This window comes from Felis catus, chromosome B1, assembly GCF_018350175.1.
Source record: "Felis catus isolate Fca126 chromosome B1, F.catus_Fca126_mat1.0, whole genome shotgun sequence".
NCBI classification, from domain to species: domain Eukaryota; kingdom Metazoa; phylum Chordata; class Mammalia; order Carnivora; family Felidae; genus Felis; species Felis catus.
Window position 1 is genome coordinate 175,290,037 of NC_058371.1, and position 19,687 is coordinate 175,309,723.

Consider the following 19,687-nt stretch of genomic DNA (forward strand, 5'->3'; position numbering starts at 1 on the left):
CTCACTTGAATTGGTATAATTTTTGTCTGGTTTCTCCACTATAAAGTTACTCTTCTTTTGTTCTTCCCTTTCATGCTATACTCTTTGGAAGAAGGAGCATCTACATTAGTTATTTGGAAAATTTTGAATGGGATATGTCAATTCTCCATCGTTTATTTATACAAGCGTTTATTCCAATCAGTATGAATATTTGTATATTTACTTTAACTTCAGATTAAAATTCAGCACCATGTTGGGATGCCTGGGTGGCTCAGTTGGTTGAGTGTCTGACTTCGGCTCAGGTCATGATCTTATGGTTCATGGGTTCGAGTCCCATGTCGGGCTCTGTGCTGACAGCTCAGAGCCTGGAGCCTGCTTCAGATTCTGTGTCTTTTTCTCTCTCTCTGCCCCTCCCCTGCTCACACTCTGTCAATCTCTCTCTCTAAAAATCAACTTGAAAAAGAATTTAACATTCAGCACAATGTTATTTACTTTGGTGTTCAAATTATTACACTCTGGGATATTAGGAACTCCTTCAATTTTCTCCTGTGTCCCTTTGAAATGCCCTCAGCATTGTGGTCTTTATTTATTTACTTTTTATTTACCTTATTTATTTTACTTCTTTCTGGTACTATAGATACACTAGGTTTATCTTGTACACTTTCTGCCTCAGTCTTGGAATCAGTCATTTCTCCAAGGAGCAGCATTATTGGATAATGCTTATACAACCAAGATTGGGAAAAATAAAAACAAAACCAAAAACAAACAAATAAAAAAACAAACCAAGCTCTGCGCACTAGGTATACTCATTGCTACTGGGGGTGTGTTTTCTTTCAGGGGACAGAAAAAGGAAATATATGCATGTATATTAGCCTGAGTTACACATCCCCATGTGTATTTCTATATATAACCAATTATGACTATATTTAAACTAAACATGAATTCACATTGATGTTTCCAATTATATTCCATTACCATTACCATTATTCTAGTCTATCCTTGCTTTTCTGTAAACTTTTACTTCAATGCTGAGCAACTTGGATCCCACCATCCACCATCCATTTACTTAATTGTTCAATTCAGTGTATATGTATAGTGTTTTCAGTTGTAAACACATACCCTTGTGGGGGTGGTAAGGAACATTACCAGATAATGTTTAGAGTAAATTCCCAGTCTGATAATTCTAAAATTTGTGTGTCCTATCTGAGTCTGGTCCTGATACTTTCTTAGTCCATACTGTGTTTTAACTTGCCTTTCAGACTGCCATATCTATCTATCTATCTATCTATCTATCTATCTATCTATCTTCTATCCATCCATCCTCTATCCATTGATAATCTATATCTTTAGATAGGTGTAAAATACATTTACATATATCTTTAAATATATAAATATGTATCTTTTCTGTTGAGAGTAGGACATGTTATTGGGTAAGAGGAACTGGGATAAACAGGCTTCAGCTTGAGGTTTTATGTTAATAAGGTTGAGAGTTGAGTTGTGTTTAATGTTTGCTGTGGCTGAAAGTCCTAGAGGTTTCAGATTTCTCTAGTGGCCTTGTTTGTGCCTACTCTCTTGATTTTGAGCTTCTCCAAATACTCATCAGAGAGATCCTGTGCCTTCTAGTTCTTTCAGCTATAAATAGTTCTTTCACTGTTATTATACTAAAGCTGTATTGTTGTGACTGTAAATTATGGAGAAGGGGGAACATTCTATAATCTTCTCTGTCCCCCACCTCCCCAGTAATTAAGACAGAAAGGTTAGATAGGATTCTAGTGAGAAGAATACCCTTCCCCCAGCGTCCTGGGGGGAATACCCAGAGAGTACGATACAGGGGTATTGTAACTCTCTGGGTTCAATACTGCATGTCTTCCTAAAGAAAACCTAAATTCCCCTGAGCTGTATCTTTAAGTTCAACAGATTTGATATTTTTGCAATGTTATATGAACAGCACCAGTGGCTTTGTGTGAGTGTGTGAATACACACTTGAAAATGCTTGTAGATGGGAGGAGAAGCAAGGAGAATGGGAAGAACATTGGGAAATACATTTAAGTTACATTTAGCAGGAGTCTCTGGTAGTTCCCCCTCCCATTAAACAAGCATCTTTAATCTACATTTTAAAGTGAAAGGGAAGACCTCCAGAATGTTCTCTAGATATATATTTCAGTACACAGAGACTTCTAATGACTGCATCCCTTATCTATTCTGGGAATTCAAGCTCCAATTTCAGTTTGATATATAGATTAAAATGTCTAAATATCGATGTTCTCCCCTCATTATTTCCTGTATGGACTTCTCAAATGAAATTTTCACAGGGCGTCTGGGTGGCTCAGTTGGTTAAGTGTCCAGCTTTGTCTCAGTTTATGATCTCACCGTTCATGGGTTTGAACCCTGCATCAGGCTCTGTGCTGAATGCTTGCTTGGAGCCTGGAGCCTGCTTCAGATTTTATGTCTCCTTCTCTTTCTGCCCCTCCTCCGCTCGTGCTCTGTCTTACTCTGTCTCTCAAAAATAAATAAATGTAAAAAAATGTAAATACAATTTTCACAATTGCATTAAATAATAAATTCTTAAAGCTTTGTGTTACTGCTATAGCATTTAAAATAGACACAGACACACTTAAAAAAAAGTGCTCTGGTCAAGAGTACTATACAGATCCAGAGTAAATAAAAAAGATTTATTTTTAATCCATGAAGCTTATAAATAATTTATTTCTGGACATAAAGAAATTAGTTGCAGAGAGTATTACACACACACACACACACACACACACACACACACACACACAGGTAAATGGCAGCACATTTGCTGCGAATGTTGGTGAATGAATCCCTGTCTTCTGCTTCCAGAAGCAGTGCTCTCTTCCTAGTAACCCTCTTTCTAAATAACTCCCACAGTATTTTTATGTAATATATGTGTATGTAGGTTTGAGAAAGAGCATGCTTGTGTCAGTGCATATGCAATTTAAAAGCAGACATTTATCCAGCCATTATGACATGCTTTGTGGGTTTTTTAGTGCATTGCATAGATTTACTTATTTTTACAGTAATCCTAGCAATATCACTACCATTACCATTCCATTTTTATAGATTAGACATCTGAAGTAAGTAACTTCCTTAACATTACTTAGAAAGAAATAATTCCACTGTAGTTAAATCCAGCATTTAAATCTAGTTAGCTCTAGAATCCATGTTCTTAACCTCTTCTCTATGTGGCTCACCATGCTGGGGTCACTGCATGATTTTATTATTATCTATATGAGCAACAACACAAAATAAATATAACATTTTATGTTTCCCATCCATTAATGTTTTCCATAGCGAAGTATTTTAAGACAGAATGACAGAAGATCGCTTTGCTTCCTTTCCAAAATAGTTTTGTATAGACTGTTTTAGTTTCAGTTTCTCAAAGCTATGAAATAATATCAGAATAAGGCATCAACATACTAATATTCAGTTCAATTAATAGATGTATTAGCACTCTAATATTATATTAATTATATTATACATATAATTGTATGTGCTATTATTTGTTGAGAGAGAACACACGGGAATCAAAGGATCTGCTTAGCAACAGGAACAGGGTTCGATTTGAGTAACACATTGCCATGCTTTGTTCACCTGTGCAACATCTACATGGCTTCCCATAGTTTATTAATTCATCACTCAAACTGCAATCAAAAAACTAAACTCCAAAGTAGTCAACAATTATTCACAATGGATAGAATGTGAGAAGAAACCATATTTCTTAATTCCAGGATGTCAGTGTGTCTTCTGGGATAAATGGTATTTTGAATACTTTCCTTCCTGTACACAGATTGGGTGTGTTATCAGTTATATTGATGGGTTGTCCTCAGATGGTTGAAGACTGGGGCTGCAGGGATGATTGAAATTTGTAGGCGGGGAGACAACTGCAGTCCCTGGAGGTGTTAGAAGTCTGCAGTGTTTGGGAGGTCTGGTGCTGCCATTTATATTTCTTTTCCCTGGAACTCTTTCTTCGTAACAGATTTTGAACTAAAAATAAAGAAAATCTCCCATACTCTGTTAGAAGTTTGTTTTTTCAAAGAGATCTTGAAATCTCCTTTGAGAAAATTTCTAATGAATTTTACACTCTTTTGTCCTTTTATCATTTCTACCAATCTGCCTCCATTTTCCCTTTAAAATAAGAATATTAAGTTCAACATTGCCTTCTATTTTGGCAATTAGCTTGTTTGTTTTCTATCTACCAATTCTCTAGCAACTTTGAGGTTTTGGAGCCAGTGTTCATTAACTGTATGGTATGATTTAATTTTTATTTCTATTTGATATTTAGTGAAAACTCAAATATAACCACTCCATATATCACTGTGTGTGAGGGTGTGTGTGTGTGTGTGTGTGTGTGTGTGTGTGTGTGTGGTGTAAGGCACACATAGTTGAGCTTCTCTTTTGGTAAATATAAGCTAATGAGCTTACAATTATGAAATGCTTATATGTATTTTGCCAGAGACAAGTTAAGATGCTTTTTTTCACTGGAAGTGCATACCTCCAAAACATTTTTCAAATATATATTCTTTGTCAATCTTTAGCACAATTTGTACTGAATAACACTTTACTGAAGTGTGGAATTATAAATGCTTTTTCAGAAGAAGGATAGATCCAAATTAAAACTGTATCTGAAAACTTATCTGGCTATATGCAAAGCTAATTTAATTTGAAAATATACATTTTATCAGAGATTTATTGTGATGACATATGATTATGTGTTTTAAACATAATCCAAGCTCAGATCTTTATACCCAGATATTGTGCAGTTGGAAATTAGTATTGACAAAGGAGTTAGAGGGGGGAAAAAAAACAACATGCTAAAGCAATATGTCCTCCTTTAGGGTTTAAATGAATAAATTTTATATTTCTTTGGGGCTTTGAAAGTTAATAGAAATTTTTTGAATGCTAGGCTAATATCTTTTGAAATAAGAAAAATCAATCTCTATAACTGTTTCTGAAGAGGCTACATTCTGAAGAGGCTTTGGACATAATTTCCTGGACAAAATATTTTTAGAGACAGAAGATTATTTTACCATCCAGAGGAAATCACAGAATTTTAAGTTGGAAAGGATCTTGGAAGTCACCTAGTAAACCTTCAGTCGTTCCGATAAAAGAATACTGAAAAGACATTTGGTCTCTACTATTCAGAATTCTGGTTCTCCAATTTCTCTCCTGTTTAGGGCTCACCACCATTTCCTCTCCTCCTTCAATTCTATGAGTTGCTATGCCTTATTCTAGAAGTTCGTTCTTCTGCTGAAATTTGCTGGAATTGGTTTTGTTGTTTGGGACCAACCAACTCTATAGTGAAAGAGCTGCCATCATTACAATCATCGCTGCCACCACCACCATCATGATCATCATCATCATAGATTCTATATTGCTTTGAAAATTATACACATTTTACATCACTCTCTAAAATTTCCTGATTTTTATCTTTTAAAATTATTGGTTTTAGTATCTTCCCCTTGCAAAATCCAGACAAATGATCTATTCCTCCAAATGTTTCAGTTCTCCAACAAGATAATTGTTACCCTTAGGAGTAAGGATACTGTCATTCAGCAAGCATAGGCGTGGCCACAGAGAAGTATTTGATTTAATTCCTATTTCAGTTGAGATGTATGCTTTAAATATTAGTAAAATTTATCTTGGATTTGAGTAGCTAAAACATGGGTTTTTTTGTTTTATATGGTTTTCTTAACTAGAAAACACATAGCTATTTAAGTTGAATGTTGTTTAAGGTACTCATCAGTAAAATTCATTAAGTAATTCATTCTGTCAATGTGCTTGAAATCTAACTTAGATGAACCACGGCTTCAGTATTAATTATTATTGCTGGATTGTGTCATCTTCAGAAATACCACATGCTGGCTTACACCTGAGGAAGGATGCTCTTAATTCATATACATCAACAATTTTAATACAGTAACCTTTTTGGTATCCACCAAGACATGTAAGAAATAGTTAAGCTTGCCTGGCAGGCACATTCAACCTTGCAAGCCTGACTGAGCTCAGCTGGGTTCCAATGGAGTGATTCAAAGCAGGAGATGAAAAACAGAAAAAAAAAAAAGAAGATTTAGTTAGAAATGACATGATCATGAACATTTGGATACTGCTGAGTATGAACAATCCTTTGATCAGTTTTGTTCTTTATTTCCCAAAGAAAGGGCACCTGGGGCACCTGTCTAACTGTGAATATTTTACCCATCTGGAAGGAGTTGTGAACAGCTTTGTCATTATAGCTCTGGTTTTGTTTGGTTTTGTTTTTTCCCTAACAAGTTCAGTGATACGTTAGTAGAGCAAGTCTAATTGACCACACAAATGCAGTTATCAGTACACTCAGTTTTGTCTTTTAATTTTAATGTTGATGAGGTCATACAGCAAAAAGATAGATATTTGTTGGTATCTTTCATTTTCTCAGTGAGCAAAACACCATTTATGATTTATTTTGTGTTTTTTAAAAATCTTTATTTGTTTTAAGAGAAGGAGAGAGAGAGAGAGAGAGGGAGAGGAAGGGAAAATCCCAAGCAGGTTGTGTGCTGTCAGTGTAAAGCCCTATGCGGGGCTTGACCTCATGAACTGTGAGATCATGAACTGAGCTGAAACCAAGAGTCAGACGCTTAACCAACTGAGCCACCCAGGTGCCCCTATTTTACGTTTTTGTTAAATGTTTTCAACAGGCCCAAAAGAAGGGAGTTGATCATTGTCTTTAAAAAAGTTGTTCTCCCAGGTAGGTATATATGCATATACATTATATAGATACACACACACACACACACACACACAATTGATAGAGAAGATGACAAAAGATGTAGCAAATGCTAACAATTAATGTATCTGTGCAAAGGGTATACAGTAGATTTCTGTATTCTTGTGATGTTTCTGAAAACTTAAAATTGTATTTAACTTTTTATTTTAAACAACGTATTTCAGATATGTGCCAAACAGAAGCCTTAATTCTTATATTTTTTATTAAATCATCCTGAATTCAAGAGTTTCAAAACAATGGAACTCTTTAATGAAGACACATTGAGAATAGTTTGCAGAATCATGGCCCTTTGTCTCTAACATTTTAATGTGAATTTCCTAGGAACAAGGATATTCTCTTATGTAACCACTGTACAGTTATCCAGTGCAAATCATTGAACATTGATACTTTGTCCTATGAATCATATTCTGATTTTATTCCAGTACTGTCTTTTATGGGACTGTTTTTGTTTGTTTGTTTGTTTTTAATTCGAGGAAGGGGTTTAGGATCACGTATTTAGCTGTCATGTCTCTTTAGTCTCCTTCAATACGGAAAAGTTCCTGAGTCTCTATTTGCCTTTCATGACATCGGCAGTTCTGAAGAATCCAGGCCAGTTATTTTAGAGAATGTTTATCCGTTTGGGTTCGTCTGATGTTTCCTCATGATTTGATTCAGGTTATACATTCCTGGCCGAAAAATAACAAAAGTGATGAGCCCTTCCCCAGATAACAGATCTGGTGGGAATACTATCTAATACTTGGTTTTATTTTTATTGTTTTCTATTGTGATGAATAAATTCCCCCCCTCCCCCAAACCCAGTGGAATTTTAAAAAGTAAACACAGAGGTGAGATGGCTGGAACTGGATTTTTAATGGTGCCTCATAGGAAGTACTCTCAGTGGAAAAGATATTTTCAGCTTGGATTCTGATTGGTGAATCACTTTCTCTGCAGAGAATATTCAAAGTACCTCTCCACCCCAGGTGCATTTATTCTCCTTTTTCCTAGCAGTGAGACAACAGTGATCAAATGATGCCAAAAGGCTTAAAATCAAGATGGCAGACCAGTGTGGTTAGAGTGGAAAGAGCTCATAAGGAGAGGTCCACATGGTGTCCAAGACAGAGCCCTCAGTGAGGCAAACTTTTCTCATAGTGACAAGTAGTTAGCAGCAGGCATGCTTGTCGGGCAGAAATTCACCGATGCTTAAAATCTGAATGGAGAACAGAGAAACGTGGATAGCATTTTGATTCAACCTGCACTGTTTTGACTAGAGGCTGGGTGCTCCTGACTTGGGTGTGGTGTTTCCCAACCTCCGGCATCTGAAGCAGGACGGATCTGACCTAGGAGTCCAACTCAACACTGACACTTAACACCAGCTCTTTCTTTAGCTCTAATGCGAACACTAATTGAATCAAACTTGAATTGCCTCTTACTCTTGCCCCTTGTTACTCCTTTGATGAAAAGATCACAAGTCAGTCCATAATTCTTGATCTCCCTTGAGTTCTGCATACTGCTCAATATCTATAGTTTGTGGTAAATAGTTCTGCGGTGTGCCAATCTTTTATGTTATCTCCCCCAAATCTCTAGATAAAGAATGGGCTGAAATTAGATATCTGAAATGAGATGAATTCTCTAGTGCTTACAATACACGAAATAGGGTCACCAGAAATCTCTGAGTAATGTCTCATTTCTGCTGAGTTGTGTTACATGTTGCAGTTAAATGTGAATGACATGAGAACAACAACAAACCCTCTCTGTGGTTCAAGCGCTTAAAATAAACTGGACAGAAATTAGTATTATTCGACACATGCAAGACCAAAAGAGTTAAAGGACAGGCTCTTTCTATTACTAGCAGAATGTCAAGCTTGTTGGGGCTGAGGCATCGCACTTTACTATTGCTATTGCTATGGTTATCTTCTTCAGTCTCCTACTGTCAAAGAGGCATTAGACTAAGACATAGAAAGAGTATTTACAAATGTAAATCACTTTACAGGAAATGGAAGCTTATGCTAACTTGAAATCTACCTCTACAGAAAGTTGACGATATTTATGACAGTGGGATTATTTATTATCGAAATGAGGGCCATCATATTGATTTCAAGGCACAGGCTATAGGTAAGGTTTCATATTGATTTCAAGGCACAGGCTATAGGTGATTTTGGATAACAGTGAATCTGTGGCCCACATGACGAAATTTTGTATAATGCTGGAACTTGGGAAATGGTGTGCCTCCTTTTAGGATACCATCAGAAAAAAGTCTTATTACACTCACCCTTGCTTAATGCCTTCAACATTTCATGCTGATGACTTTAGAGGGAACAGGATAGGAGGGCTGTTTACTCATTGTTGATGGCATACACTGCTCTGATGATCAGGCATTAGACTTGGAATAAGAAAAGTGGTGTTCTTACTTGTTTTTTGCTAGCTGGGTGAACCAGAGGAAGGCATTTAATAACACCAAAGGTCTCTTCTAAAATTCCTCATCTATAACCCAAGGAAGTTTGGCCAGGAACATAGGCTCTGATGTAATATGTTTCAAGGAAGAACTTTGTAAAAGCAATTGTGCGTGTCCTTTTCCTCAGATTCTCTTGTTGAGAAATTGATCATGGAGTAACACTGGAGGAGTGATTTTCCCAATGAAGGATCGTCATCTGGGCTGCCTGATTTCTTCAATTCAGTAAGTTTACCACAAATTCTGCCATATGCATACACTACCAATAATAATAATGATTAATAATAATAATGATAACAATAAATAATAACAAATATAAAAGACAAATATTGCAAATATTGCAACCCACAAATTAAAAGTAGAGCAATTGGTCCTAAAAAGACACTTTTTATTTAATCCTACAATTGTGAGGCGATTTTGTCCTTTCCATCTATTATATTCTGCAAGGCTAATATGTTTAAAAAGGTTCACTGCCTGAGAATATTAAGTGATATTTATATCAGTTCTGAGCACTTTCCTGCCATTAGGGGGAGGTAATTACGCACATCAAGTCAGTGGTGATGGTGACAAAACTTGGGCTTATTTCAAAAAATTGCATCAAAGGCTCATTTTGGTTTCTTATGAAGCCATATTTTTCATGTTGGGCTGTTCAATCAGGAAAAAAACATTATAAATAGTGTGGACTTGCTTTATCATCTGCCCATTGGTCCAATAATGGAAGTCTTAAGTGCTACTGACGTGAGAAATGTGGCCCAGCCAAAAAGGGCAAGGAGGACACATAAAAAAAAGAAAGTGAAAATAGTGTAAATGATTAATAAATGAGCCTGGGTGACTTTGAATCAGAATCACTGACATTAGAGCTTCACTCTCTGTTCCTATTTCGTGGTATTGCTGCCATTCTCACCACACTTTCTCTACCTTCCTCTTCCATGAATTCCTTGAAACTAACGAAGACAGCCTGGCATAAAGATTCATCCCAAATAGAAATCTAATACTGAAAAAGAAAAATTGGCATGTCTTTTGTATTCATTTCTTAGAGTGGCTGTAACAAAGTACCACAAACAGCATGATTTCAACAACAGAAATCTATTATCTTATAGTTCTGGTGACTAAAAGCCCAAGATCAGGTGTCCACAGGATTGGTTCCTTCTGAGGACTCTGAATGAGAATCTGTTTTGTGCTTCTTGCCTAGCTCCCGGTGGTCTGCTGATAATCTTTGGCTTTCTTTGGCTTCTGCTGCATCATCCCTATCTATGTCTTCATCTTCACATGACAGTCCCACTCTGCCTGTCTGGGTCCAAATTTTGCCTTCCTATAAGGACTTCACTCATGTCCATGATCCATCCTACTCCACTCTGACCTCATCCTAACTCAACTAATTACATCTGTGCAAAGATCCTATTTCCATACAAGGTCACATTCTGAGATACTGGGGTTTAGGACTAGAATATATACTCTCTAGGAGGTGGGACACAATTCAACCCAGGCAATTATATATTAGAAAATGATTACAAATTTGGCCACCTCTTTTGCTGTGTCTCCTCTCCAAGATGCAGTGACCCTTCACATTGCTGTTTAATTTTGCTATCCAAGATTTTGTTTTGCCTTATCATTGTTATTAATCTCTATTTTCTGGTACAGTGGCTGATACATAGTATACCTGTGAAATTGGGCTGAGATAGTTTATGCGATTGAAGTATATCTTTCTTTTTCTTCTATTTTTCACTCTATTTCAAAGACCATCTCACCTTGTCCCTGGTCTGTGATCCTTTGCCTCCCTTCCATGAGTCTTATTTTCATGTTGGTAAATGAAAACCTGTAGTTTTGTCAGAACCAGCATCTAAATATTCAAAAGTCTGGGCAGTTTTTTAAAAGCATACAAAATGCTTCCCATTTTATGACATAATCTCCATTTCCCTAAACATTTATAAATCAAGACAAAATATTCCCCTCTGACATAAATAATTCCATGACCACATTGATCATAGTAAATAGACTCATACTTTAGTTTAAAGGATTTTAAGTCTGCAATAGATTTTTCTTTTAACCTTGTGATTTAGAGCAAGAAATTTTGTAGACTATTAGGTCTTAATAGATTCTTGTTGTCAATCACTCATTTAGTGTGAAATAGCACGGAAATAATTGCAACCCTCATCTGGTTGTAAGGACCAGTAATTTATATGACTCTCAATTTGAAATCAATATACTATTGATGTTTTGCAATGTAATGGTTTGTAGAGATCCTAAACTGGGAGGTTAAATGTAAAATCCATTGATAGGACAATGAACTGAAGCCACTCTTTATTTAGTGAGGTGGTCAAAGCAATAAATGAGAATTCACTCTTTAAAAAAAAATTTCTTGATATTGTGGTCAATAATGTTCTCCAATTATATAATTTCAAATGGTCAAGGCAGTGTCAGAGATACTTTTGAATGAAATGAGGCGGCTCTGTTTGTTTTCCAAGTGACTGTACTGCCTACAGCCAGTCTGTGGTGATTTAGACTTAGCTTGTCTTAGCAAGAAACCAATGAGCCCATGAACATCTTGACGTGGGGACACACAGCATGGGTGCACGCCTGGTCTGTCAGATCACTCGTGAGGCCAATACTGCTAGTACCACTTTTCATTCCGGAAGTAGTTTTATCTAAGAAATCTGGAAAGAAGAAGGATTTCAACAAATATACTAAAAGAAATTGAGTGCTGCTCGTAGAAAGAGGGTATATGAAACCCAGGGATTTTTTTTTTTATAATTCCTGGTTGTTTCATATTTCATTTATATGTCAACTCCTTACTAAGAATCCTCTGTGGTTATACTATAGATGTGATAACTCTTTCCTCCTTAGTACCCTGGACACCTGATACCTGTGTAAATAAACAAGTCTAAAACAAAACAAAAAAAATGAACTAAGCTATTTGTGAAATTTCAACAGAAATGTGTAATCTTAGGATTTACCCTAGGCCCTAATCCATTTCTGATTTTGGAGCTTATACTCCATTTGTCTGACATTTATTCATTATTGGTGTGTTTTCTTTGTTCCACATATAGTTCATAGTATTTTTAATTCTGTAGAAGATACAGGTTCTTGTTATTTATACATGATCCTCAATTTCCTCGTCTTTATGATGGGAATCAGTCTTTCATACCCCCATGGAGTTGTTTGAGGATAAAACAGAAAAATGTACAAAAAGTGCCCAATGTCTATAAGTTAATAGGTTTTACTACGTGGTTGCTGAATCCAACTACCATTTTCTGGGCACTGAAGATAAAAGATGTTTTCACTAAGTGAAGTGAAATGAAATAAAAAATCTATGAATTATTTTATTTTCTGAACAATGCTTTATATGTCTCCCATTTACTTGGGAAAAATTTTCTTAACATATATAAACGACAGTGATTCCAGTGCATTACTATAAAAATAGCAATGATTTATAATTACACGAATAATTTTCTTCAGGCCTTTAATGGAACTGAAATCTAGAAAACAAGCTGAATTCATTCCTCTTCTCTGGTTTCCTAGTTTATTAAAACAGGAATTAAGAATTTCTTCCTGATTCATCAAAGCAGAATTGTTTGAAATACTTTTAGTTTTTTTCTTCCCAAATTTATAATTTATGTTATACTGTAACATATTTGGGGGGAATTAACAAATAGGCAATATAATCCGGAGTTACTATCATTCATATTTAATGTTCTCTTCTGCCATATAGTATTATCAACAAAATCAAAAACATTAAACCTGAAAGAGACTTAAGAAATCCTATAGATTTCCAACCTCATTAAAGAGGTAGTAACTCAGGCTCGAGAGATAAACTTACTTTTACAAGGTTACAAATGACAAATTCATGTCTGGAAGCCATTCTTAAGTTCAGGTGCATTATTTTTCCTCCCATGTTTGCTAAATACTGTTGTAATTTTCAAATATGAAGGATAGTTTAAATAAAGTTCTACTAAAATCATCTAAACCCTACCACTTCAGGCAAATTATAGACTTTGACTTATGTTTTTATTAAAAAAAATTTTAATGTTCATTTGTTTTTGAGAGAGAGAGAGAAAGAGAGCACAATCAGGGGAGGGGCAGAGAGAGAGAGGGAGACATAGAATTTGAAGCAGGATTCAGGCTCTAAGCTGTCAGCACAGAGCCCTATGTGGGGCTTGAACTCACGAACCGTGAGAGCATGACTTGAGCCGAAGTTGGACGCTTAACCCACTGAGCCACCCAGCCGCCCCTCAACTTATATTTTTCATATTAACACACAAAAAATTCATTGGCCTCTTGCTAACATTGAAGAAAGAAAAGAAATCATGAAGTACTGTCCTTGTCCCTAAAAAGTTAGAGCCAAGATAGGCATGTAAACAAGTAATGATATTTGTGGGAGATAATGGCTGTGTAAAAGGCAATTACAACATACTTTGAAAGGAACAGAAGTTATACATGAAATAATAATGGAAAACATAAGAACCATCCTGTAAAGTTCTCAAATAGAATGAATTTGGCTTAGTCAGTCTCTTAATATGGGTTATATTAGTTGGAAATGCATTAAGAAGAAAGGAGCTATGTAGGGGCTTTCAAAAATTTTAATTGTGACTCATGGTAATAAATGCATTTTATTTAGAACACAAAGAACACAAAGACGTTTCATACACATTTCACCCTTGTTAAGTACAATACACTCTGATTTATTCCATTCCATTCCAATGGCCTGATGGTGAGCAATAACACTGATTTCACAACTTGCAGTTTGAGATACACTGAACTAACATGTATTGAACATCTGTTACATATCCACCCTTTGGCTAGGCGTTTCACACATGCTACCTCGCTTAATTTTCTCAAGGATTTGGGAAGGTAAATATTAGCACATCTTTTTAGAAATGAGTAAGCTGAGTTACCTCCTGAGGATGTTCCATGGCAGAACCGAAATCCAAAGCTAGCATGTCTGACTGCAGGGTCTGCCTGCTGGCCTTTGAGCGTTCTTGCAAAGCGTGCTCATACCTCATTCACCTGCACTTTAGGAGAAGGTCAAGAACATTGGAGGCAAGGAAAACTGGCATGAAGGCTCAAAAACATGCAAAAGCATGGGAAGTGGAGACCAAGCTTGACGTGAATTCTTTGCACTCAGACCATTTGGGCTCCCCACAGACCCGTGAGTTTTCCTGGGGGCTCTTCTTGTTTTTATCAGTGCTAAAGACTTCTTTTTTTTCTATTTACCTTTGTTCTTTTCACTTTTTCTACAAGGCCATCTTTGCTTTCTACTCCAGTGATTACAAGATTTCAGCATCGGGAAGATTAACCTCCAGCTAACTGCATCCCCTGTCCCCACTAACTCCTCTCAAGAAGAAAAAGTCAGGCACATGTACTTAGGAGCCAGGCAAATCTGAGTCCAAATCTGAACCTTGAAATATACTGGTTGTGTGATCTTCATCACATCATTCAATCTTTCTGAACTCTAATTTCCTTACAAATGTACCAGCCTTCAGAATTACTCTTGAAAATTGAAATTAGAACGCAAGCAGGCTGGCACATGGTGAACGCTCTTTCTGGGGCTGTGTGGGAGGAGAGTTCCCTTGTCCAGGCACTGAATAGGTCTGGGATGTCTCCTGAGAACCTCTACATCTCACTATGAAGATGCTCCCCAGGCTTGTGGGGACATCCCTACACAGATACCCTCTCCTTTCCTGGTGGCCATTTATTTGTGGGGACGCAAACAAGGGTCAGAGATAGCCCCAGTTTTCAGCTCTGCTGCCAAGGTGTCACCTAATTACAAATTCCATGAAGAGAGAAACTGTATCAACCTTTACCCTTGTCACCAGTCTGGTGGTTAGTGGAGCTCAGTTATTATTTTTAGAATGAATGAAAGAATGCTTAGAATTACTTTCTCCCTGAACTTCTCAATGTCTGAGACTCAGAACAACCCTCTTTAATTAATAATAGCTAATGTTCTGGTGCCTGGGTGGCTCAGTTGGCTAAGTGTCCGACTTCGGCTCAAGTCATGATGCCACGGTTCAGGGGTTCTAGCCGTGCTGTGCTGACCGCTCAGAGCCTGGAATCTGCTTCACATTCTGTGTCTCCTTCTCTCTCTGCCTCTCCCCAGCTCATGCTCTGTCTTTCTTTGTCTCTCAAATATAAATAAACATTAAAAAAATTAGCTAACGTTTCTTGAGCTCTCACTCTGGTCCAGGCAGATGCATTATGTCATTTATTTCTGAACACAACCCTGTTAAGCAAGTGCTATCATTATTACCGTTTGACAGACAAGGAAAGTAGAGGTGTTAAGCAACTTGCCTTTGATCACATAGCTAAGACTTGTCCAAAACTAGTTTTTATCTTTGGCCGTCTGGCTTTAGTGACCACACTTTAATCACTAAAGCGTACCATTGTCTTTAGAGAGATCCTGTGAAACTATGTTATACCAGAGGCAGGTGTATAAGCCCAGTAGGACTCAGTAGCAATTCCATTCCTGTTACTTTATCTGAGGCTTACAGACACACACTGGAGTGTAAGCTGCTAGGATAGGCGAAAAGCACATCATGGTATGGAGTGTTGAAGGGGAAGTGAGTTTTAATAATCTTGTCCAAGTGTAAGTCAAAGAAGTCTGGATCACCAGAAGCAACCACAAAATGGCAGCATATCCTTTGGAGGCTCTTGTGAAAGAACTGGATTGTGTCTAATCTCATTAGCTGGAAAAATATATATTTTTTTAAAGAACCGAATTTAAATGATAAAGATGTGTATATAAGGAAGACCTGGGAAGAAACTCTAAGAAACAGAAGCAAATGAGAATGAGGCAAACAGAGAAAGTGGCTTTCTAATTTGTCAGTCAGGTATTTTAAAAGTTGACAATTAACTAGTAAGTTCTTCCCTTTCATATTGCCCAAAATTATAATTTGTAAAACCACTTATAATTACAGAAATCATTCTTTGTATGATAACTATGGGTTGGTAGTTATTAACACTATGTGATACTTTTCTCCACTGATTTATCCAACTATCCATTGTGATATGTATTATCACCATTGAAAAGATGAGGACACTGAGGCTTATTGAAGTGAAGCAACTTGTCCAATGAAAGTCATTTAGGTACACATGGAATTAGGATATTAATGGATGGGGCTGAGCCATATGAGAGTGTCAATATTTGACCTCTTTCAATTTATGGGAAAAAAACACTGTTTCATATGTTTCCACCTTATAAATATGAATTCAAAGTCCCTGATATTAATCACTACGTTATACAACCTCACATGAAGGAAAAGAGCATGGTATTTCAGAATCATTGGAAAAAATGTCAAATTTATTTTAATTTTTCTGATTCTTCTATGTTTATCTCTTCCTATTCTCTTGAGAAATTTGACCTAGATGCTGGCAAAGTGTTGGAAATTCCTGGAAAATCTAACTCTAAAATTGGTCTTTATTCTTGTGATCTCTGCAGTCATTTTACACAAGATGCCTATTGACTGGAGTATAACATATTTTTCCTTTTGTGGTAAAATGCTGCAATTATGAGCAATTTTTTGCGTGTGAAAGTTTGTAAGATAGTTATTTTTCCAATGTGTTTCCTTATGATCAGCTTCTATGCTTGCATACTACAATATACATGACTTTAAAAGTCAGAAAGACCTTGAAAATTTATGACTCATAATTACAGTAACTTACAGTGACACTGTGATTTGTCACTTTCAAAGTGATCTAGATTTTTAACAATGAAATAATTTTTATTCTAGATTATACTCACTAACTTTTTTTTCCCTCACAAAACTTTCTAGGAAGTGTTGTGCATTTCTTAATTTTATCCTTATATAACCAGCAGCCCTTAAAATTGATCTTAGAAGCTGTTTCCGTTGTATACCACACGATTTCTGCATAAAAATAAATTTTTAAGAAGGTATAACAGATAGTGTAATTATTTAAAATATGTTGGTTAAACTAGGCTTTCAAAGAGCTCATCTTTGCCAAAAAACACAAGGAAAAAGTGGATAGGGTTGTAGAAAATATAATTTTTATAGCATATAAATAAATGATTCCACTAGGTGGCACTGTTGATTTATCTACTTGTGTGTTTGGGACACAAATTTTTATCTTCCTGAAAGCAGTAAGAGTAGGTGAGGGTTTTTTTTTTTTTGTTTTTTTTTTTAATCTAATGAAAATTCCTGCATAGGAAAAAGCTGATTTGGGCAATTCTGTACTTGAAAAATGGGTGCTTCTCGCCATTAAAAACCTTATAAATAAGCCTCTACCAAATAGGTTAGTTCTTTTGGCATACAAACAAGAAGGTTGATGACATATGTAACTTCCATCTGGATTCAATAGGTTTAGAAGCAAATTGTTTTTATCTCATCTATCTCTCACTATTCAAGGATTGTCTTAAATAGGACGTATGTCACTGACACATCTTTCTCCTTCTTATCTGCTTTCTTTGGTAATCAGAGACTCTGGCATGCCCAAGCAATCCAGACATTCAATGGCTCTGCAATCCATGTTGTGAGACGTAATTTACCATGGACCCCAAGTGTGTCTGCACATCTTTTTCTGGGTAGTCCAAGAATGTAAGGCCTTGACTAACTGGGCCATCTCTCAGGGTTGTGTTTGCAGGCAGCAACCTTGAGGGGTGTGGTCATATCTCCCTCTGGAAAAGAGGAGGCTTGCTTTCATTTACTATAAAAGTGATGATTCTCCGAAGCTCAGTGTTCCTCTTCTGTAATGCAGGCATTCATCACAGCTCCTTGGCATTCCCCCCATGGGATCTGGAGGACATATGGGATTAATGCAAACAAACATGAAGCTCTGGCTACTGCTTTTGCCATGAGTATTAAAGTCTTTTGTCTCTGATCCAGGAGTCTCATTTTTTTTTTCCTGCCAGCACCCACGAAACAGTAAATCCCAGATCCTACAGTTTCTGACAGCACATCCTGTTGTTCTCCATCTTCCTTAGAGCACAATAGATTTTGATTCAGAATCAAATCTGATTCAGATCTGAATTAAATCTGATTCACATGACTAACAACTCATCTGGTGGAGTCCAGCTTTCTAATCTAATATATGAAGACTTTCTGCAACTTCTCTTAGTAGTAAATTTCCTGTTCTTTGTTTTAACTCTTCAATGGCAAGGATTTACTATGCGTGAAGTAGCTTATTTCCATTTAGAATAGCTCTATTAGAAAGTTACTCTTTGTTCTGAGCCTAAATCTTTTACTCTGTGCCTCTTTCTCCCAATAGAACTAGTTCTGTCTTTGAAAGCTATTCAGATATTTGTGGTCCCTTTCTATGTGAGAATACTTCAATTGTTTCTCTTGTCCTGGCTGATTCCTGTTATTTTGACTGTTTTTGGTATGTGTTGGTTCTGAATTCTCTTATTATTGTGGTTGTTCTCCATTTGTTGTGTAAAAATGTGTCAATTTTTCTTTAAGACAAAGTCCTCAAAAGTAGCAAAAGTACACATTATAGATATGATCCTATTCTACTTGACCCCAAGCATCTCTCTTTATCCTTTTTTCTCCCAACCAAAGGAAGTAAGTAGATGACTTATCTAATTCATCTTTGAATCATGGGTGTGAAGCCTAATACCTAACACTTGGTGCGTTCTTGATATGTTCATTAATATTTCTTGAAAGAATTAATGAATAAATGACTTGTGTAGGTTGGGCAGTCATCACTGCCACCATTCTGGCTTCCAGTTTTTTTTAAGGTCATTTATTTATTTTGATAGAGAGAGAGAGAGAGAGAGAGAGAGAGAGAGAGAATGAATGGGGGGAGCAGATAGAGGGGAGAGAGAGAGAGAGAGAGAGAGAGAGAGAGAGAGAGAGAGAGAGAGAAAGAGAGAAAGAATCCTAAGCAGGCTCTGCGCTAACAGTGCAGAGTCTGGCTTCTAGTTTTGTGTCCTGGGATTTGTATTTTATGAAATTTATTACTTTATTGAGTTATATCAAGGAGGTGGAAAGTAAAAAAGAAAACTCATATCTTGCCTCTGCTACTTACTAGATGTGTGACATTGAGCAAGTTATCATTCACTGCTTCAATCTCCTCATTTGGAAAATGGCAAATAGACGACATCTCCCTCATGGGGTTTTGAGAAGATTAAAGCAATTAATATAAGTCATGTAAAATGTGCAGACATGTGCACCCATCGAGTGGGTACTGTGTAAGTCTTGACTACCTAATCATAAGTTGCCATAGAAACAAATAATATCTCACATACCTCCACATACTTCTAAGTGTGCAAGAAACAATGTGAAGGGTCGTATGTACATGTCCAAAAAAAGGTAAACCCAACTGGGTAAGCCTTCACAGAGGAGCTGCCATTTTAGAAGTCCTGATAGAGGGGAAAAGATTTCCAGAGACCTAACTGAATATAGGTCCCGAGTAGGATTTTTTTTTTCTTTTTTACTGCTATTATTAGCATAATATAGGAAATGTATACTGTCAAAAATATTAAAAGAAAAGGCAAAAATATCACCGCTCACAGATGGAAAACTATCATTTGTATAACACTTCACAGT

At 36.5% G+C, this 19,687-nt stretch overlaps 1 long non-coding RNA gene across 1 annotated transcript in view; it reads left to right on the top strand.

Annotated features, from left to right (window-relative positions):
* The window catches only part of LOC123385089, a 271,320-nt gene that overhangs the window by 86,852 nt on the left and 164,781 nt on the right, over window positions 1–19,687 (top strand). Inside the window, exon 3 of the long non-coding RNA XR_006597153.1 lies at window positions 9,322–9,416. This is a non-coding gene — a long non-coding RNA (uncharacterized LOC123385089). The remainder of the gene's footprint in view (window positions 1–9,321; window positions 9,417–19,687) is intronic.